Raw genomic sequence first — 23119 nt, 5'->3', positions numbered from 1 at the left:
TTCCCTGATTAGATGTAAAATTGTATAGCTGAGTGTCACTCACATGCCAGCCACTCAGGATTCTATGTTGTCAATTAATTTCTCTTGAGAGCTGAACTGAGAAGATTGTGACAATTCTGTTTTTAAGGACCTGTAAAATTACAGCTAGACCAGAATTTCAGGGATAGTGCTAAATAGATAGACCTGCCCACTATCTGTTGCATAGCATAAAATAAAACACCATGATAACCCATAGTAAATTATATTGGGTTTTTTTTTTTTTTTCACAGTGGGATTTGATGATTTCCTAGACAAAATTCTTTGTCTAGGAATGGCATTCTCATTTATAGGAAAATTAGCAAGTGAGGTGAAAGGCTTTAAATCACTTAGAAGAAAGAGGAAATTACCACACATTCTGGCAAAGCTACTAAATCTTATTTGTTGTTTCTTAAATAATTTAGAATTTGGCATGGATTTCCAGAAAAGGCATGTAAAATATCACAGAAACACAGAATGTTAGGGGTAGACCTAGAGATCATCTAAGCAGAATCCCTTGTTTTAAATTGGAGGAAACCTAGGACTGGCTTTGCTGGGATACCTGCCTAAACTCACAAAACTCATTCTTACCAGACAGAGTTCTACAGGTTTATCTTTTTAAAGAGTGCAAGTCAGTGAAATTCTACCAGCACTAAAGTGAGTTCATGTGTCCATTTGACATCAGGATCTGACAACGTGAAGGGCTGAGCCCAGCTCTCCTTTTGATCATGGACTGTCTTGCTGAGTGCTATGGTGAACAATCAGGCACCGTGAGGAAGATTGGGGCTAGAACAAATACAAGAAACAGTATTTATTTTTCAGATGTATTCCTTGTGGAAAAATCTATTCTAACGGAAATAACCAAGCACCATTGCTATGGATGATCTGTGAAAGTATGCAGCTTTATTACAGAGAAACTTCTTTGCAAAGGCATTTTTTAACCTATGCCACAGGAATACTACCCAATGTTGACAATGTCATTATTAACCAGAAGTCCTTCAAAGCATTGTCACTTGAGCTCAATCATTGGAACTTGCAATATTTGGGTAGGCAAAGCAGGTGTGCCATTTCTATACACCAGAAAACTGAATCTGAGAGACAGTATGCCATTTACCTGAGTCTAAAAATCTAGTGAATGAAGTAATTCGTGTTAGAGCACCTGTCTTCTGACTCCTACTTCACTACTCAATACTTCAAGCAATTTCAACTAGATCACCTTTTGTCAATATTAGGGAAACCTAGTGCATTAGAATAGTTGAACTGTCTGTCGGCAACATCCCCTCACTGGGAAATAAACATTTAAAATACTTCCTCAGGTACTGGAATTTTCCCACGAGAAGTATAAGAGCAATATTCTTCGTAGTCTAATAAATCACACGAGTGTATCTACAATTATGCATCTATATAATTTATGTTTAAAACTGATTTATTTGTAAGAGTAGTAAAATTAATCACTATTGGATTATAAAAGCATTTCGTAGTCATTAACTTACATCTTTCATTTTGCACTATAAGGAATAGCAGTTTAATAGTACAAAATAAAAAGATTAATTTAGAATATCTTAAGTGTGGCTTCGACTTTTTGAAAAATAGTTTTGTTTTTAAAACATGTTCTAGATTTCCTTTCTGTTGTTGTAAGTATCTAAAAGGAAGCCATTATGATTTTCAGAGCAATGAAAGAAATATGTCACAGGAAAAAGAGCATTTTCATTCATATTTTTAGGTTACTGGTCATATTTCAATCCACTGGAAAATGTAATTGCAAATCTGGTTAGAATTATAAAAATATCAGGCTTACCAGTATTACAACTTCTGATGAAAGCATGAATTCTGTTAAGAATGTGAAGATTATGTAGCAGAATAATTATCTATTTTTTGTATAGCTAAACCTTATAATAGTGAATGCCGAGAAAGGATTCTATAAAGAGTTATTTCTTTGGTTCGTAAGAGTAGTCTGTTCATACGACTTTCAGCTAAGCCTTTACGTTGAACGCGTCTGTAAAACAATGCTTCCCTATTTCCTATCTGTATCTCAGTGTGGTTCATATGAAAATGAAGCGTGTTATTTTTCAGTACTCAAAGGGAAGACACAAAAATAAAGCTGAGCTCTTACTAAACTCTTTCCAGCTCTCTTGTTCTGCACTGAGCAGCAACTGCTCTCCAGTTTCTAGGACCTTTTTTCCAACATACTCATAAACTCCACTAAAAAGACCACAGAAAATGGCATGCTGTTAAAATGAAAAAGAGCACCAAAAAAGATGCCAGGTTTTGCAGGAAGACTACACCTCAAAAAGTGTGGCACATAGGGCGAGGGCAGCTTTTACTTCTCTCTCACCACAGGGGCAAATTTGGCACAAATCTTCAGCTTGTTATTCAAACAGACAATGGGCTTTCTTAGTTTGTGCTCTACGACAATTTGTAAGTCCTCTGAAGTTTTATGTAATTTGATTTTTCCTGTAGTTTATAAAATATGCAACTTTTAATTTTATATAACAATGTATACTTTTTCAAAGTGCTTTTAAACATTTCATCTGATTCTGACAGCCTTATGGATCATGTCACATAACTAAGTACTTATGCCCACTTGAAAGAATTAGAAACAGAGCCACATTCTTGGGTAACACGTACTGAAATATTAATATTTAGCAGAATAAGATCATGATATGTATAGTTTATTCTCAATAGTTCAAGGGGGTGAATGTATATATTCTCTGTGTGTGAAATTGATAAAGCAAACAATTGGGGGCAACTTGTTAACGATAAATGAATCTGGGCAACTGGTATGCAAGTGCTCTTTCTACTATTCTTACAACTTTTCCATAAGTTTGAAATCATTTTCAAATACAATTTTTAAAAAAACAGACACAGACACAGACACAGGGACGTTAAATAATTTGCACGCACAGATTACAGGCAAAGTGAAGAACTAGAATCTGGGTCTTCTATTTCTTCAAACTTCCTCTAAACCTGTCATCTATTTCTGTAAATCAAAAGTAATTTTCCATTTAAATTACAGTCAGCCCTTTGTATCTGCAGTTCCACATCTATGGATTCAACTAAGCTCAGATTGAAAATATTTGGGGAAAAAAAAACAAAACATAACAATATAAGAATAAAAATAATACAAATTTTAAAAGTACAGTATAATAACTATTTACATAATACTTAAACGTTGTATTAAGTATTTGTAACCTGGATATAATTTAAAGTATACAGGAGGATGTGCATAGGTTATATACAAATACTATGCCATTTTATATAAGGGACTTGAGCATCTGCTGATTTTGGTATCCAGGGAAGGAGGGGAGAGGTGTCCTGGAAACCAAGACAGACCATGTTTATAAATCACAATCACACCTTTTGTCAATCAGTCATCAATAACCAGTACCATAGCTCAGGGAAAACTCATGGTTTAAAAATAACCTTTATTAATACATCATATTACCCATTACAAATCATTTTTGCCAAGCTTATTTTATTTGACCTTCATAATATGTCAGATGAAATAGATAGGACAGGCATTATTGGACACCTGATTAAGAACCAGGCTGTGCAGGTTACTTGTACGATCAATGTTACCTACTAAATGGTAGAGTCTAGACAGATACCCACATCCTAACTTCTAGAATGAGTGCTCTTTCCAATATGTCCTCTTGGCATTCTAATGCCTTTTCACACTCTTAATGACTATATCTAAAACTTCTAAGGCTCGTGTATTTGTTCATAGAAAAATAACATTTTATAAGTACAAAACAAAATAAGAAAGATGGTTGTTTTACTTACTAATATTATATACAATAATAACAGTTAAGATTCATTAAATACCTACTTACCATGTGCAAGTGCTATACACACATTATCAAATTTAATTTTTTCAACATCTCTATGACATAGAATTCTCCTGGTCCCAATCTTACAAACAAGGAAACAGGCTCTGAGAGTTTGACTAATTTAATCGATGTTACAGACCTGTAGGGGCCAAGGTGGACAGGACCCAGGCAGTCTGACTCCAGACCCCCTACCATTAACTACATAGTCTTTATTCCACATTTTCCCTTTCTTCCTTTAAGCTCAGTTGATATTTTAACCAATTTCTTTTCCTTATATTCAATACCCTTTAAATTCTGCAATTAAGAGAATTCTTTCTTTCAAGGAGAAGAGTTTATATATGGAAAAGCATAAGTATGAAAAAGTAGGTATCCCATCTTATTTGCATCCTCTTGAAAGCAGGTACTGCGTCATCTCTGCATCAACAGCAGCCCCGGCACACATTAAACATTCAATAAATGTTTGTTACATGAATGAATGATATTTGGAGTTCTCTATTAAAAAGCTTTTAAGACATCATGATCTAAATACTTAAACACCAGACCTAAAAATTAAGTTGGCTCAATTCACCAAACCTCAACTTTATAGCAAAGCATACAGTTTCAGAGCCAGAAAAATAAATAAATAAAAGCAGAAAACAAATTTCACTTTTAAATGATATTTTAAAATGCTGCCCTTGGAAAGTTGAACTGCTCTATAGATAATTTGAGATGCAGCCTTTGACTGTCTGTATCCTGTAACCTCTTCTAGATTATAATGTCTTGTCTGTATGACACAGTGTGGTGCCCAGGCTCACCACTGGTTGGATTTCATGATTTTTTCCTTTGTTATAACCAGTTAGGATAAAAAGAAGTCGAACACTCTGGCAAAGACCATGGTCCCAGGACAGGAGTAGAACCACTTGCAGGATACAGGATACACAGGCAGCTTTCTTTTTTCTCTTCTTTTTCTTTTTCCTTTCTTTTTCTTTGAGACAGGGGAGTGGGGGTAGAATGCAGGTATCTCTTTATGTTGCCCGGGCTGGTCTTGAACTTCTGGAGTCAAGTGATCCCCCTCCCTCAGCTTCTGGGGTAGCTGGGACTACACGTGCAAGCCACAGTACCGGGTTACAGCCAGCTTTCTAAGGCATCCGTCACAGCTGCTCACTCAGCAATGACTCAGGAAGGGACCAGTTAGAAGGAAGATGGGAGCACAAGACAAGTGGCGAGATACACCTTTCCACCTCCTGCTCCCCACGCATGCTTCCAACCCTCCCTTTTGTGGTTCCTTCCCACTCCAAAGTATCCCGTTATATTTCTTTGTATACATTTCCCCCCAAATAAGAATGATTAGGCAAGCTAAGAGGACCACATTCACCTACCTCCCTTCTTTCTTTATTAATACCACCTTTGTTCTACTGTGTGCATTCCAGCACAGCACACAGACACCATAAGTGCACAGCTTAACTTTCCTGCAGTGTCAGGGAATTTCAGGGTAAAAACTGCCTTCACTGAAGTCAATCACACATGGGGCTCAGGTTACCCAGCTTGGCATGGTTTTAAAGCCTTAAAGCAATACCGTGCAAGTGCTGCCCGTTATCACTCCCTTGATTGTCCATCAGGCTCCAGCCTTAGCCTCAGCTTCTTCTTACTAATGCACCTGTCAGGCCCAGACATGGGTCCCTTGCAGATTCAGGCTTTTTTCCCCTCCAGGTCTCAGCACATCCTTATCAGCATCTCTCACAGACTGCAGCCTCTGCAGTCGGCGTGCATCCAGGGTCCTGTCCTGTCCCCAGCACCTGCCCCCTTCATCCTCCCTGCCCAGTCTCTGCTCCTGCACTTTCCCGGCTCCAGCTCTCTGGCACTTATGGTTTTGCACTTGCAAGTTACGCCTCTGCCTGCTTACACAAAGACCTGGTGACAAACTGGATTTGGCACATACCGAATTTCTTAAACAATGATTTTTTTTCTATATTTCTCTAATTCACTGTTTTCTAGGAAAAACTTTCTTAAAATTTCTAACACCAACCCCAACCCTTTGAGTTTACCCGATCCCCTAAATGACTTTCTGTCCCCTGACTGAAATCACAACAGTAACTTTCAGATTATGATTAATGATCACCAATCACCATCTTTTTGATGAGCTCCCTAGTGTTTTGCCTTTATATGCCTTTAACATTTGTATTTAAACACAGAAACCTAGGCAACTGTCAGAGCCATCCCTCAGCTAATGTTCTCTGAAAAAAGGAATATGTTTTTTGCTCACTCAAGGCAAATAATACTGAGCTATTTCTTAAGGACATGCATACCCGAAAAGAGACTCTCAGAAAAGGAAGGAAAATTAGCTGGATGTGGGCTGAGTCAGGAGGATTGCTTGAGCTCAAGAACTCAAGGTTACAGTGAGCTACGATCAGGCCACTGCATTTCACTGGGTGACAGAGTAAGACCCTGTCTCTAAAAAAGAAGGAAGAAGAAACTGAATGTTACTCAGTCCCTACACATGCTGGACACTGCTATTCACCTTCAACTTTATAACTCATATACTAGTCATTCTAAGTAAAGGAATTAGGCAAAAAAAAAAAAAAAAAAGACACACCTGTAGAGCTAGGATTTGGACCCAAATCAGTTTGTCTCCAAAATTCCATGCATTCTCTCAAAAGAAAGTTCTATATAAATGCTAAACAGTAAAACCTAGTAATTAATTACATGGAAGCAGTTTACATTTTCCTGCAATTTACACCTTTTTTTTTCCAGACTAATTAAATTTCCTACACCGGTACAGTGCTTCTTCCCACAATTTACTAGGGTTTTTGGTGAAGAGCTAAAAGCAGGTTTGCTGTGAAGCTGGCGAGGAAGAGAAGACTGAGATTCCAATAAAAACTTGTTAACTGGCCTGCAACACCGTGCCTATTAAGAGTAGAACAGCTCTCCTATGGGACACACAGACGAGTCTATACATTGCTTGTTAAGTACTGGCCCAAGTGCTCGCATCTCCCAGACTTGTCCCCTGGGCTCAAGCCCAAACCAGCCCTGAGAGGGTTGGAACAACCCCCCCCCCATGGAAAACACTATCGGTTATTTAGAATCTGGGACGTCACCGTGAACACGCTGCTCAGCATTTTCCTAAAGTATTACAGCTATTCTGCATAAGCAAGACATGTAGGCGCTTACTTAGTGTGTCTTCCTGTGATTTACACGTCCTTTCTTCTTAAGTCATTCCCAGAAATTCTTAGGAAATACGAAAGGAATTTATCAAATAAATGTGTTATCTTTTCCTCCAACAGAATGTCAGAGCACTTCTTGAAAGAGCCTTTCCAGATCCTTCTTCAGTTCAGACTGATTTTAACAAACTCGAATCTACATGCCATAATTAGGAAGCTACAGAGGCCAATTTATTCAGTTAATTTGCATCAGTCGAAATAATTTTTCCTGACAGATTACTTCCGTTCTAAGTACCAAGTACTTTTTAATCCTAGTCAGGTTATTGCTAAGGATAAATGATTTCACATTTCTCATCAAGATGCCTGTCATTAAGAATATTAACACAAATTCCTTTCCCTTGAATAGAATGAGCTGTCATTTTAGCAATGTTGCTGTGTCAGCCTTTCTATTGTCAAACACAACAAATGACGAGAAAATCAATTTACTCTTTAGACTTACTCAAGTGAGGAATCCTTTGAAGTGGGGGTGCAGGGTTTTGCCTGGATTCTATAATCACGTAAAAGTGAGTACTGTATGTATGTTGGTAAAATGTTGTGAAATTTAATGAAGACTATTTGTTGCCATAAGACCTTCCAGACAGAATCTATCTCTGAAAAAGAATTCCCTACTCTAAAATAGGGTTTGATGAGCAACAGATGTGGTTTAAACGAACCCTTGTTCAACTGAACCCAGAATCTATTTTGATCTGCGTGAGGCACAATCCAGAAGAGAGGGGAAGTGACTAGAGCACATCCTCAGTGTTGAGGTTGGTTGGGGGGTTTGAACAGATTTATTTACTTCATAAAGTTTCTCTCATAAAGCAGAATGCAAATGAGCTTTTAATTAATACTTTCTAATGGTTAGAGGATGTTATACATGCTGATTATAAAACAATTTACATTTTTACTTTGTAGTCTAAGGACGTGTGCAGAAAAGCATTTCAATGAGTAGCCATAAGCCTTTCAGTGATCTATGTCCTGGCAATGATTTGCAAGTTCCACAACTCAGTTTCTCCACCCATGAAGGGAAGATTAGATCGTTGTTCAAGAATGACAACTATTTAATATTTGGGAATGACTACATAATGAAGTGCCTGGATTCTATAGAAATGCCGAGGAGAAAAGAAGATTAATTTCAAACCAGAGTCTAGTACAAACATGACCTTCCTATTGTAAATCTCATGAATAGGAAAAGAAATTACATCTAAAGCTTTGTTTCTAAGGCTGAGGCTCTGGAAATATATTAATTTTAGAATGTTTCAGATGGGGGAAAAAAGATCTGTTTATTATAATCTCTTGCCTGTGGAGATGAGAAAAATTTCTTTCTGCTACATTTTACTGAAAGAATGCAGTCAGTAAAGATTTAAATGACAGGAATATCCCTTCGCCTTTAGGCAGGGCTGTAGTTAAGCCATCTCAGGAAAAAGAACAGTGCTCCCAAAAATCTCCAGGTGAGAATGATAAAAATTAAAAAAAGCAGATGGAAAAACTAGGGGGCCTTGAAATTCATACAGTTCAGTTCTAGCTGTCATAATTTCACTTAAAATTCATTCCTATTTGCAAGTAGCCTGACAGCAAAACTCCAAAGGATAGGATATTTGCCACTAGTTCTCCATGGAAATTCCACTTTGTATTCGTACTAAGGTCTGGTCATTGTTTTGTTCTCCTTCGCTTCACCGCATTGGTGATGGAGGGAGTTCTGCCCTAGGGTTCTGGGGATAGCCATACATATGGCCCCCGGCACTGGACACATGAGATCCACAGCAGTTTATGACTCATACACACAGGCCAGGGAAGGACGACACCAACGTGCCATGCAGGGCCACACAGGGTGGCCCTGGGGAGCAGAGTGAACCAGCAGGGGCAGTGAGAGACAGTAGTAACAAGAGGATGAGGTGCCCTCAGGCTCCCAAGGGGAGGATGGAATTGGCTTGTTGGAGCAATTGTACGGGCTGGCAAGGAAGGGAAACCCATTAGGTTGAGAACCTGGAGAAGTGCAGAGGCTGACGGAGGAGGGAGCCAGGTGGGGGACACACCAAGGAAAAGCAGGGGAACTCACAGTTAGGCCTTTGCAGGCCCTCTGAGGCACAAAGACACCAAGGTACCACATGACATTGTAGGCCTTATAAGCCAGTCCATACAAACTATGCCGACTTCAGAGACACATGTTCCCTTGGCCACACCCCATCTCTGTAATGTCTTTCCCACACCTATTTTGTCTCATGTGAAAGGAGCCACTTTTAGCTAGATTGACTAAATTTGTAAACAGGGCAGTTTAAGCAGTTTTTCTAGCAAGAGTACTCTCAAGCCAAGACTATATAATTAGCCAAATGACTCATGCAGAAGTATCCTTCACTACTGCTTTGATTTGAATGAAAAGAGGAGAGCCCTAAATCATCCAAATTACATATTTAACCCTTTACTTAATTTTAATTTGTCACAAGGTAAATGTTGACAGACTTTAGTCTTATAGCCAAAGGGCTGAAAACAGTCTAGCTTGCCAACGTGACAGTATTCCCATCTTCCATTTTTCAAGAATACTGTCGGGACACACAATCAGGTCACAGAGCTCAGCCTTACAGTGTCTCTCTCTCCCTCTCTCTCTCTCCCCTCCCTGTGATTTAACAAGTGAGGAGACAAAGGGTAGGGGAAGCCAGGAGTTTTAGGCAGAGCCTGTATTTCTGAAGTTTGTGCTGGGCCTGTCACTCTTAGTTATAATATCTTGGGCAAGACATTATAATCTCTCCGGACCCCAAGTTTCCATACCTTTTCAATGAGGAGGTTAAACCAGATCAAGAGTTTTAAAATATTTTTTAGTAGAAAAACCCTTGTCTCAAACAAAATCTTAAGTCACTCTATAGAACAGACGAAAATGACGTTTCTTCATTTAAATCCAAGGAGTGGAGCCCAAATCCAACTGACCTGGCCCATTTCTACACACTGCCAAGGTTCCTCAAGTACCTCCTTAAATACCTACAGCTCCTAGGAACCCAGTCTGAAAACCAGCATATGAGATAATATTTAAGGTTCCTTAAAGCTTTCAGCAGAATGGAAAAATCATAGACTTTTAAGTCAGTGATAGTGATTGACCAGACTCAGTTGTCCCATCTGTAAAGTGAAGATAAAAATACTTGTATTTTGGGAGATTGCGAGGTTAAGAATGCATGGGAAAGCATCTAGCTTTGTGCCTGAAACGTAATAGGTTTCATAAGTAGTAGCTATAATAAAGACTGCGGACCGATCTAAGCAGAACAAAATGAGGGAAACTCCTACACTTAAATTACTAAATTGCAATGAGATCTTTGTCATTCCTGAAGCCAAATCCTCAAGAACTCCAAGCTAAAATTCTTTAGAACCTGAATTGGTTTTAATTGTTCCAAATTAGTGGAGGCGGGAAAATTCTTCTAATTCACTGAACATTCTGTACGCATTGAGAGCATGTTCTGTGTGGACACACCCCACGTCTCTTAAATGACACCACAGTTGATCCAGCTACCACAGATGGAATTTAAAGCACGTTGCTTTTACCAAAGCATAACAGGAGAAATGTCATTAAGAACACTTTAATACAAAGCCACAAGAAATTCAGTACCTGACAGCTTGTGTTCTGTATTTCACCCCAAATCATAAAACAACTCACCAGAGAGCTGTTGTTCATTTGTGGAGCTGCTGTTGTGATAGCCTGCATTCTTTCAATAGAAAAGTTCCTTCATAAAATGCATCCCAGAAGTCTGTGATTTCGGAAAAAAATCTCACCTTTGGGGAATTTTCCTGGCATTCTGTAAAAAGAAGCTCCACTTTATGGGTCCTCTAATGTGTACTAGCAGAAGCTCAACAGATGCCAACAGTCCTGTTTCCCTCACAAACTTACGTCCTAAAGCAAGCTGACTGGAGTGAAATTGCCATGTTCCCTTCCACGTTTTCTAAAAGCTTTCTTTTCCTTTAACTCTTTAACTTATGAAAATTTCCAAACATTCACAGTAGGGGGTACCACAAGCTCTCATGAACCTATTGCCCACTTCCAACAACCACTCCTCTAAGCCCGGGTAGGTAGGTGATGGCGAGGCAGGTGAGATGGGACCAGCTGTCCGTTCTGTTCCATAAACACTCACTAAGTACCTGCTTTATGCAAAGCCCTGTCCTAGGCCACCAGGGAGAACAACACAGGTCCCAAATCTGTGAAAACAGACAACCCATCAGTAACCACAGCAGAGAAGCAGAGTCCACAGGGAGGAAAGAGGGGAAAACTTCTGTGGGGGACATGGGATTTGAAGTGAGCCTTGAGGGAAATGAGAGTGAGGACATTCCCCGCTGAGGAACGGGGATGAGAGTGAGGATAGGAAATGGAAAACCGAAAGGCCATCTTTAGAGGGTGATTCATATTCTAATGTGCTGGGGAGTAGGTGAGGCGGGAGGGCCGGATGGGAAGTGGGAAATTAGTGTGGAGACAAAAATTGTGGGCTTTGAATGCCAGGATGAGGGATTTCTTTACGTGTTGGAAAGCAGTGCCAGGGGCAGGGCAGGAAAATAATAATTTAAAGAAAATATGAGTAGCAAGTTGGGGGGAGGTAGGGAAAGCTCGGTGCTCAGAATAAATCAGAACTTTCTCGGCTGACCCAGCCACTGTTGTATAAAAGGAGCCCTCTGGCTTCAGTTTATTTCTCCCCCAGAGAAAAGAGTAGAGACCCACGGGGGATTAAAACAGAGCGCTGGGCAGGGGACAGGGGACTCCTTGCAAACCGTCACTAGCAAAACAAGGAGTAAGGACAGGCAGCGTAGCAGCACCTGGTCCGAGCCCGAGAAACATCAGTGTTTACTGAGCCCTTGGTCTCTGGAACGCCCGGCTGTCCACATACCACGTCTTCCCCATCCACTCCGTCCCGCCACAGGCGGCTACCGTGCCGGGCCGGGGCCGGAACCGCGCCCCGGGAAGCCCCGACTCCCCCCGCGCCCCTCCCTGCCCGGCGGCCAGCTGCAGCGCGCTGTTTGTTTGCCGAGGTTTGCATGCACATACTGAGTTGCTTGCTTGCTTTTTTTTTTTTTTTTTTTCCCAGTCTGTGCAGCAGTGTCCCGAAATTCACCCCCAGCGTAACTTCTGCCTCTGCTCTTCCTCTTCTTGGAACTGCCTTTTGTTTGTCTGGCAGCGCTGGTTCTATGGGGGGGTGTGATGATAATAATACGCGGGCTTATATAACCGTCTTCGTCTTGCGAGCACTTCGCAGACAGTCCCTGATGAACCCTGGGGCCGGTGTCGGACGGGGCGGCTTGATCGGCACTTAGCAAGCCCGGGGCCGAGGCCGGGAGGGCGGGCAGCGGGGAGCAGAGGCCGGGCCTGCCCGGCCCCCGGCGCGCCGCGGAGGTCAGGCAGATAAGGAACATGACTCTGCCCCTCGGGAGGAGGAAGGAAGTCCCGCGGCCACCTTATCTCTGCTCCTCTGCCTCCTCCCCGTTCCCACAGCTTTTTCTCTAGAGAAGATTTTGAAGGCGGCTTTTGTAAGTACGATGCCCCGCTTTTGCTTTAAACGAGAAGACGAACTTTCCTTCCTGCCCTTGTGGATTTCTTCCTGCTGATGCATTAGGGTCCTTTTCCTCACTCGGATTCTTAGGTGATGGAAAGTGTGTTTCTGGCCAAAGTCCTCCACCCAATTTGATCCCTCCTAACCGTAACAGGAGGGGAAAGAGGTTTCTGTTGATAATTATTCACTTAGCAAAATAGCACCCAGGCGAGGCGCTGAAACTGGCCACTTGTGCGGCATCCTGGTCACTGCTTGTTGTACACACACGCGCACACACACACACACACACACACACGCCAACAAACACCCCTCCTCCACCTAGAGAGGAGCCCCGGTATTCACCTGGCTTGTTAGGCAGGGAGAAACGATGCAACTCCAGTCTTCAGTCTCTGCCTTGGGTACTCGCAATTTCAGTCAGATGTAATTGGTGAAAGTTTCTTTTCACACTAGGAAATAAATCCCATCTTTCAGTGTCGGCTGGAAACTTGCACTGGCTTGTATAAACGGTACAAAACACTGTAACTACAGTGGACGTGTGAATTTTTATTAAATTTTTCGCTGCATAGCTGAAGGGTCTACTGTTAAAGGAATATGGAGACTAACTTTTTAAGCACAAGCAAAGCCCAAAAAGCCCTGTTATTAAGCTATGTTTCTGTAAAGAATGCGGAATTAGCAGAGTATTATTCTCAGAAATGATGCTCATTGCTTTGAGAAATTGCCTTTCAACAAAAGGTGAATTTCAAACTCTAGAATAGCACCAAGAAAAATACAACTTCTGAACACTCAGAAACTGTGATTTACTAATTAAGCAAGCCAAGAAAATAAAATTCTATTTTGGATAATTATACAATTTGCATTTATAAAACCACAATTATAACTTTGTATACTATGAAATAGAAAGTTATTGTCTCAATAATGTTTCAGATAAGAAAATTAAGAAACATAAATTGCTAATAATATAGACAAGCAAGGCCTCTACTTTTAATGCCATAGTGCTGTGATTAACCCATTGAGCTTATCTTTATCTTTAGATGAACAGATGTGAAAACCATATATAATATGTATGTATATGTTAGTGTGTATATTTATTTAATTATCTTGAACTCTTAGATTTGTTATCTATTTAATGCTCAGTATTTTATGTGGTATTATAATATCCACAATGGATCAAGTAGAGAAATTTCATATTAAATTTCAGATTGCAATAGAGCTGTTTATTCTTTATATATTCAATAGATATGGGAAACATAAAATTATGCCTATTTTTAAGATTCTCTTTAAATGACATTTTCACTTAGAATTTTCTGTGGCTCTCAAGAAATTCTAAGGCATAAGGGGAGTAAGGTTGAACATGAGACTGGATTCCAGTTGCTTTTACTCCTAAATTTAACAGTGACTTTTCAACACTAAATGCTATACTCTAGCTAATTTGATTATAAAGATCAGCCACGTAATTTCAACATTAAGTTTCAAAGCCTACTCAATCATGGTAGAAAGAACACAGACTTTGAGACTTGGATTTGAGGCTTGGTTTGGCTAATTACCTGGTTATAGGACCAGCCATAAGATCATTAAGATTTTCAGCCTCAGGTTTCACATCTGTGAAATAACACCAATGCTACTTACCCCAAGGAGATGATTGCTGAAAGAACTAAACAGAAATAATATGTGTAAAATATCTAGCACACAGAGTGTGAAAATAGTGACGTTTCAGTTCATTTTGGGGCTTTTCCGTTTACTCTATTTTTTAATCTTTTGTTCAAGTCATTCATTTATTGAGCATCTGCTATGTATCGCATGCTGTGTTAAGCACTAGTGATACAAAAGTGAATAAGATTACTATCCTGCCCTGGAAGACTTCCTAGTCTGAGAAGACCAAAACAACAGATCATTTTCATAACAGTATAATACCTGCAAAAACAGGAGAATACCTGTTCAAGATTAAGAGGCAGTGCTGAAGCCGGAGTGGTTATCTCTGCCTAGTGAAAGTCAAAGGAACTTTTCACAACAGTGGTATTGGTTGTCTGAGTTTTAAAGGATAAGCAGAAGGTGTGGAAGAACATTGTAGAAGAGCAGAAAACTGGAGAGCAGGAGATATAAAAAAGAGGAACTAGATCAAATTGTGCTGGAATGTTGAATCTGGGGGCTGGAGGTCCAGTCAGGGGCTCAACCATCAGCATCATGGTGCTCCATGCTGAGATATTTGCACCTAGTAACTCTAGTGAAACAAGCTCATCCATGGACCAGCCTCTGATCCTCAGTTTGTTGTACTGGTTCACATTCAGATAAGGAGTTTGGTCCCAAATGCAGATCCACTCCATTGGTAAGACATTGTTAGGTTCAGTGGTCTATTTTGGTTATTTGTTTGTTTGTAGCAAACGCATCACAAGGATGGATGTGGTGGAGCCCAAGCTCCTTAACTCATCCAGGCTCAGCACTTTCAGTATTACTCCAGTCAACATGGATACTCAGGAGGTCTTTGTGTGAGGTGAACAAGGCAGGGGGTAAGTGTGTGATTTAAGTTTTAGAAAGATTTTATATATAGAGAGACACAGATTCCAGAGATATCAGTATTTAGAAGGTGGAACATTCTTGACTTGTATCGGCATGAAGGGAATGGGGGAAAAAGAGACTGTCTAGGAGTCTATGATATTAGTCTTGGGCACCTCCTGCTGTGCGGGGGAGGGGGTGGGGGGGATGGGGTGGGCGGTGGGGAGGATTGGCTTTCCTGAGTTGGGGGGTGGGCAGAGCTCTGTGGCCCAGTAGGGGCCCCAGGGCTAGTAGAATACTTATTCATAAAAAACATATTCATAAAGAATACTTACTCATCAAAAACAAGCCCTTTCCTTAGTAGGGATTTTTTTACTTCCCTTGAACTAGGGACCCACTCAGAGACTAAAGCAAAAGAAGTAATTTCTTGCCTGGCCAGTATTTAGTCTATAACCATTTTGTCTTTCTTCACTGTGACTGGTAAGTTCTTCCCACACTCTTGAATAACTGGAAAGGAAGGGTGAGTAACATTTGTGAATTTTTAAAAGATGACAACTGGAAGAATTTTACCATTTTGAATGAATAGAAACCAATCTGATTAGCAGACAGGAAGCTGTGACTTTTTAAATCTCGAGGTCTGATTACTTGATAACCTTAGTTTTCTTCTACTCTCTCACCCTTTCTACACTCAGCACTTAATCTTCAGTGGCAAAGCTCTATCAGATTCTCTGGATTTCAGAGCTCTTCTCCTACCTGCACACTTCAGAGCAAATGCCATTTATGACAAAAGGGGCTCGGCCCCAGACTCCCCGGCTAGTCTTGCAAAGTCATATAATGTTTCTTCCTGGTAGACGAGCCGTATCAACACTTTTAAAAATAGATTTAAGAAGCTATTTCCACCTCTAAATATAGAGCCTTATCACTTATCAGAAAGGTAGTATTTGGTTAAAATCTATATTTCCTCCAGCTTCTGATAGCTCACCTCAAAATTCACCAAACTTCAAAAATAATCTTTGACTTTTGAAACGATGAAAAACATTTCTATTTTTGCTTAAATGCTTTTGCCATAAAAAAACGAACAGTCTCAAAAAAGCACTGTTAACATGTCAGCTATGCAAAACAATCACCAAATATATACTTTAGAATAAAATGAGTTTGCATCATGGGAAAATTTATTATTTAAAGAAGGAGCAAGATATATTTGGGGGAATTCCCATTAGCACCATTAAAAGTATGAAGACTATACTCAGCTTCCATTTATGGTGCTGGCCATTCCACATTTAGGTTACCCAAGCCATTTAAACTTGGCTTCGTAAGCAAGTGCTACAGTCTTTTTAGGTTTGCTGACATAATGATTTACTCCAGACTGGGTGCTGCCTGAGCCACTGTGCTTGCCTATGCAGTGTTTGAAGAGTGGATGGGTCGCAGCTGTGCAGTCCGCTAGACACCTGAGTCCAGAGTACTGCTGGATTTTGCTTCATTTCTGTGCTCCACAGAAAGCTGGAAGCTCCCCAACTCTCTCTTGGGTTTGGCTTCCTGTTCACATGTTTTCTGGTCTCATGTCATTGTGCATGAAGTAATAGTCCCACATGCGTGCACCCTCCACAATGGCAAGATTTGTGTGGTTCAGCACAAGTTTTCTAATGAGCACATTTTGGACCTTCCAACAACTCTTTAGGGAAAGCAGTTTGGAACCAGTTATTACTTTCCAACGTGACGGTAGCAAAGGCAAAATGTACTTTAGCCACAAGACTAACGCCACTTTCAGGAGACAATTAAAGAAAGGGCAACTGCATAAGAAAAATAAACATTTACTTTACACATCTGCCTAAATGTGTGTATGCATATGGTATAGGAAAATGCCTCCAACTCATAGTTTAAAAATATCCATTACTGTATCAGCATTTCACTAACTATGAATGGTGCTAGTGTTTCCCACTAAGGACTGTTATTTTAATGAGATTTCTCTGCAGCAAAATCCGATGAGTTTACGAAGTAGAGCCAGGAAATGCAGCTCAGTTTCTGGACAACTGAAAAGCCAAGACAGTTAAGTTCAATCATCTAGTTGCTTTGTAGCAGGGACTCATAAGTGCTAAATGCAATGGCACACTAGCACACAGAGAGAAGCCAAACCAAACTCTTAAAGTACAGCTGTTAAACTATCAAGCTTAACTTCCCAACATATTATCAGCAGGTGAAATTCTGGCACACACCCCACACTTATTTGTGGATGGTAATGTCAAATTAATGGCCATGTGCACCAACACTTTATAGAATTTTAGAGCAAGAAGGGATTTTGGAGGCCTTCCAGCCTTACCTTATCCTTTCATTTTAGGAGCAGAAAAACCAAGACTCTCTCTCTCTCTCTCTCTCTCCCCCCCAACACACACACACATGCACACACACGCACATGTGCACGCACACACATATCTGAGTCTCATGCTGAGTCCTTGCTCACAGAAAATACCATAGCATAGATCTGACTTAAGAAAAAGAAAAGGGCAATATGACCCACCACTAGGCCACTGGTCCCCTAGTCCACTGGGCTTGTGTGGCCCAGCTCTAGGGCTGTAGTCTGATAATTTGTTCTTGCTTGAGGAAGCATTCAAGGTCTCAGATTAAATTTTTGTAACTGAAAATTGAATAAACTCTAGAACAGACCAAGGGATCAATAGGTGAGTCAGACCTAGTAATTACCGCGGTCTGGTGGCGCCGGGGGCCACACTGGGACTAGAGTAGAAGATGGAAACGAAGCCCAAGACATAACTCTAACTCTGAGCAACCTTAGAACCTGAGCAGAGAGACAAGACCTTCAGCCGTGTAGGCCGCTGTGATAATAACAAAAACTGTGTCACTGAGTGCTGCTTGTGCGGCACAGGTTTTAAGTGTTTTAGGTGTTCTGGTGAGAGGGATTAATGAAAACTGAAGGTGTCAGAAAATGAGATTTTGGCTGATCCTGGAGGGGCGCTTAGGAGACGAGAAAAGCAGACTCTTTCAGGCGAAGAGCAGCAGGAATGGAAGCGTGCAGAGGACATGTTGTGGGGGGGACCCGGAGCCGGGGTGACAGGTGCCCTCTGGCAGCGCTTCTCAGCCGGAGCAGTGGGCCGTGGGGCCCAGTCCTGACTTACCGTTATCTGCTCAAATGTTACTGAAATAAGTACCAAAACAACCTAGGTATAAGTTGCTTTAGGTTCATGTAGCTCAAAATATACATTAACGTAACTGTATTTATATCATTGAAAACCCAAACTAAGTCTCTAATATAAGCAAAACCATAAACCAATGAAATTCTATAATTAGTATTAATTCTGTTTACCAGGTGATGCTGTTTTGCTGAAACTAAAGAATAAAGTTGTGTAAAATAGCAACTCGAAGTACTATTAAAAAAAAGAATAAAGTTGTTTTAACCAAGTGTCCATTAATGACATTGGAAATAAAAAGAAATATTTTAGCACGAATTGCTAAATTTGCACATTTAGTACTTGTGCCTATTTATAATGAACTGTTACAATTTGGCACATAAAAAGAAGGGATTCAGGCAATGCATCTGCTGGGACCAAGATTATAGAACTGAGAACTGTGATGACTCAGTCATCCTATCACCTTTAAAATGTTATAAAAGTCTCCATTTATAAAATTTAAGAAAACTCTGGTCTCATGCCATGAAAATGTGTTTTACTTTCAAATATGCAACGAAAGTTGTATCTTGATTACTAATTAAAAATAAGTTCACCTACCTAATGAGTGCGATGAGCACCGTCTGGGGAATGGACACGCTTGAAGCTCTGACGTGGGGGGTTGGGGGGGCATGGGCAATATACATAACCTAAACTTTTGTACCCCCATAATATGCTGAAATAAAAAAAAAAATAAGTTCAGCCCAAGTAATAATGATTGCCAGTATTTCTTGAACATGTATTTTGTGCCAGGCACTCGTCTGAGATTTTACATGAATGTTGTAATGTAACCCTCACATCACTCCCATGGAGTAGTTACCTTTTTTTTTTTTTTTTTGAGACAGAGTTTCACTCTGTTGCCCAGGCTAGAGTGAGTGCCGTGGCGTCAGCCTAGCTCACAGCAACCTCAAACTCCTGAGCTCAAGGGATCCTCCTGCCTCAGCCTCCCGAGTAGCTGGGACTACAGGCATGCGCCACCATGCCCGGCTAATTTTTTTCTATATATATTTTTAGCTGTCCATATAATTTCTTTCTATTTTTAGTAGAGATGGGGTCTCACTCTTGCTCAGGCTGGTCTCGAACTCCTGAGCTCAAACGATCCGCCCACCTCGGCCTCCCAGAGAGTAGTTACCATTTTTAATCCCCATTTATCAGAGAGGATACTGAGGCGTAGAGAAATTAAGAAGCGTGCTCAAGGCCACATAGCCAGTGAATGCTGCTGCCTGAAATTCAGGCATCTGATTCCAGAGTCTGCTTCCCAGTAGTGTATTCAGAACAGTCTCAAAAAAGGTGCTGTGATTTTGACACTAGGCTATGCCAGCTTGACCACAGCCAGACGCTTTTGACATCACATCCAAATGTAAATTTTCACGAGCTGTGCACATAATTATAAGCATAAACATTTATATATCTTCTCAGAACATATTTAAAAAATGGGCATCAGCCTGATGCTTATAATAATTTATGATATGATGAGAGACATGGGAACAGCATCTAGAAGTTCTGCTAGAACTCACCAGCTGCCTGGGTTCGAAGCATAGGGGAGTGGTCTTAAGGCCTCATGGGTAGGGGTGCCACTTTACAGGGGTAGCAAAAAACTGGCAGCGGAGGGAGGAGTTTTGCTGTAGTCCTGGTGGAAAGAGATATGGTAAGGGTGGCGTGGGCAGCAAATGAACACTGCAGCCTGGGGACAGCCCCAGGAAGTCCGTGCTGCAGCAGTCGCCCAAGTAGGAGTGATGCTTCCAGAACGGAGCAAAAGACCTGGGACCGCCCACATTTAACCTGACTCGCCAAGGCCAGTACAGAACAAGAAGAGATTCCGGGTCTATTGAGGGAAATAATCTGCACCCATTATCTCCGAGATTCCCCTCTGTGTATACCAAAGTACAAATATAGTCACCAGTGGAAAGGTAAGAAAGCTCCACATGGAATGCTTTATTCAACATTAGTATTTATATGGGGAAGAGAAACAATTTTTAAAACATAAAGGAAATTTTGAGTTGTTACATAGGATGTGTCGTTTCCCTATCCTATCTTACATTATTTCCTCTTCTATCTTCTGTATCATATATACATTTACACATAATGGGTATATGTTAAAATGAGTTATTCATGGCAACAAGATTGCTTCATCCAATACTGAGTGCATTCAAGTGGGTGTTTCCTCCGATTCAATGTATCTAAAATTGTTTTAGTCACTTATAGTTTTCAACTGTCATAAATGCAGAATATAAACAAATTTAAGCACTTGTAAATGCTTACTTTGCTACTCATGAAATAATAGCTTGCAGCAACTTTCTAAGATGTTATGATTCAGCACATTTGCCTTTGAAATAGGTCTCCTAACCTGAAATTAGACATCACTCAACCTTTAAACTTGGAACACTTTGTAAACTTTTAAAAAGAAACTCTTCTTTATTGGCTCTATGAAACCTAGTCAAAGAATAATATGAAATGAATCGATGGAAGGTCTTTCCCTCAATGAAGAGGGGGGTCAAAATGGAAACTTCTACAAAAGGACTGAATCACCCAAATGCTTCAAAGATTCTTGTGAGTGATTGTAAGAAACCCTGTCTGGATGACATTTGGAGAATGTTATTCCTAATGATATCCTCCTTTGAGGCTGTGAAGGGGTAACACCTGAAAGATGAGAGAAACTGCTGAGAAAATACAACTTTTGCTCTCTTCTGTTGTAGGTGCTGACGGCCACCCACTGTCATCTACGGAAGGTCAATCTGGCTAATGATATGCAGGTTTTTCAAGGCAGAATAATTGCAGAAAATCTTCAAAGGTACTCATATCAAATTTTGTATTAATTAAACCACAGGCACTGTTGTCACTGGAAGAGGGGAAAGTTTCACGGATGGGGAATTGTAAGAACTAGCAGAAACTGAAGAGCCAGGGGTCCTACACCTTCCTGTTGCATTCTCGTTCTTCTTGGCTGAGAGAACCAAAAGGGGCCTTACCTGTGGCAGAGCCATGTCGTGAAATCAGTCCTCAGGAATGTCAGAAAAACCATCTGAAAAATGGGAATCTAAAGAATCCTATGACTTTATTAACATATTATATGAGCTGTTTAGGAAGGAAGCTCAGGGGAATGAGGGGACAGGGTGGCAGGCCAGCCACACTCAGTCGTCCAGAGTGTCCTCCACAGTGTCACAGGTGAAAACTGTCAGATGTTACCTGTCTTATTCACAGCTTGTGTTCACAGTTTCCTTCTTGCCTTGGCCAGATAAACATTAGTGCCAAGAGTGTTTGTACCCACCTCAGAGATGTAACTTTGGTGGTTCAAAAACCATTCTTAGGGGCTGGGTTCATAGGAGGGAAAAGACTCTCTAAGAGTCTTTTCTCCAATTTCAACTTTGAAAGTTGGCTTCCCTCCATGCCTAACCAACTAATGCAATGGAAACTGTTGAATTCTTCTAGGTTTCAGATTGCTACTCTTCAAGACCATTGTTCTTTGCTTGATTTTTATCTTTAGCTTTCTGTTTGTCCAAGTTGACTTGGAATAAGTCCTCTAACCACCAAAAAGTTCATGAACCTCATGCAAAATAGCAAACTCTTCAAGTCTGGCTTTAATTTCAGGTTTGTCTTTTGATAGTTCTTTTATCCAGCTTTTCTTTCTAATACTAATGGAATTGCACATTTTTTATTAATATCTGAATTCTACAAACAGTAAGTAAAGAAGAGGAATGAGCGATTGGAAGTGTATGGGAGACAGGAGTTCCTTGACTTAAAATCATGAGCAATTTTTCTGTCATTCTCAGGGCTTTGTCTGCAGATGGTCTGGGGTATTACCACTAATGGCTGATTACTGCACTGTTATCACATGCTTATTATAAACAAGATGAATCAACAGTAAGAGAAGATAAGTTGAAAGTCTCCTTACTTCAAAACTCCAAACAGGAGAAGAAAATATTCCAAAACAAAAACTAAAAGAGATATATGTTTAGGAGTCAGTTCAGTGAACAGAACTTGGACTTCATAAGAGTTTTTTATCTTCTTGAGTCAGTTTTCCAAACATCTTCTTGGTAAACCTCTAGCCTGATGCATCCATTTTTCTGTGGGAAAGAAAGAAGTTGGCCTTTGGAATTATATCATTCAAAATTAACTGTAGAAGAGGCTGGAGAACCTTTAATACTGGAGGTCACCCTATATCTTCCAAAGGGGTCACTGAAAACTGATTTCTCAAGACATGTCTTAGTTTCTTTTGTGCCATGAAAAGGCCATTTTTCTGGATGCCATGCTGTTTATTTTCTAGCCTGTAATCTTTCATTTCATACTTTTCTCCCTTTAATGAGTAATTTCCCTACGTTAAGCATTACAGCCTTTTTATTTCTCAATATATCCTTATTATGAGAAAATACAAATAAATGTTTATTCTAATATTGGATCAACTAGAGTCACTTGCTCAAATTTGACACACAGGACACTTATTCCTTAAAAATCTGCAGACTCTTTATGAGAGCTGGCTCTAATCTGCTTTTTCCATCTTTAGGCTGGAAAATTCAAATTTAATATTTGACTGGCTGCTAGCTTCAGAGATCTTTGCCCCTACTCATCCAAATCCAACATTTGAGCTGGATTAGATAAGCCGCTGAGTCACTTCCCAGCACTATGTCTGTATTCATATATCCACAATCCTCCCATCTAGTAAATTTTATAGAAAGAAATGGGTCCTTTTTATATATGCTCAGATGGTCAGGTTTATAAAATAAGGACTCCTTTATTGGACTTTATGGTTTTTGAGATGCTGCCCTGTGCATTTTTGGTTGGCTCTCTGCTCATGTCATCTGGATATAAAGTTCTTTCATTTAATATTTTTCCAGCTTTAAGAACTGCTTATCTGTAGTTCACTGAACTTGGCATCACCTCCAAAATACATAACCAAAGAAACAGAACCTGGAGAGCTTATA

The 23119-nt window shown here is 40.3% G+C and overlaps 1 protein-coding gene across 28 annotated transcripts in view; it reads left to right on the top strand.

Annotated features, from left to right (window-relative positions):
* Positions 1-23119, top strand: part of SULF1 (sulfatase 1) — a 164550-nt gene that overhangs the window by 11704 nt on the left and 129727 nt on the right. For 10 of the 28 annotated variants that reach the window (XR_011233179.1, XM_069466416.1, XM_069466397.1 and 7 more), the window contains exon 2: positions 20900-20994. The gene's annotated coding sequence lies outside the window, so the exon portion shown is untranslated. Of the gene's footprint in view, positions 1-8415; positions 8473-12239; positions 12515-15391; positions 15548-20899; positions 20995-23119 lie in introns of those variants that run through there. The other 18 variants (XR_011233178.1, XM_069466417.1, XM_069466415.1 and 15 more) reach the window with 4 other exon arrangements.

Source organism: Eulemur rufifrons, chromosome 3 (assembly GCF_041146395.1).
Source record: "Eulemur rufifrons isolate Redbay chromosome 3, OSU_ERuf_1, whole genome shotgun sequence".
NCBI classification, from domain to species: domain Eukaryota; kingdom Metazoa; phylum Chordata; class Mammalia; order Primates; family Lemuridae; genus Eulemur; species Eulemur rufifrons.
Note: the sequence above shows the minus strand (reverse complement) of the source record. Positions and strands in the feature narration are given on the sequence as shown.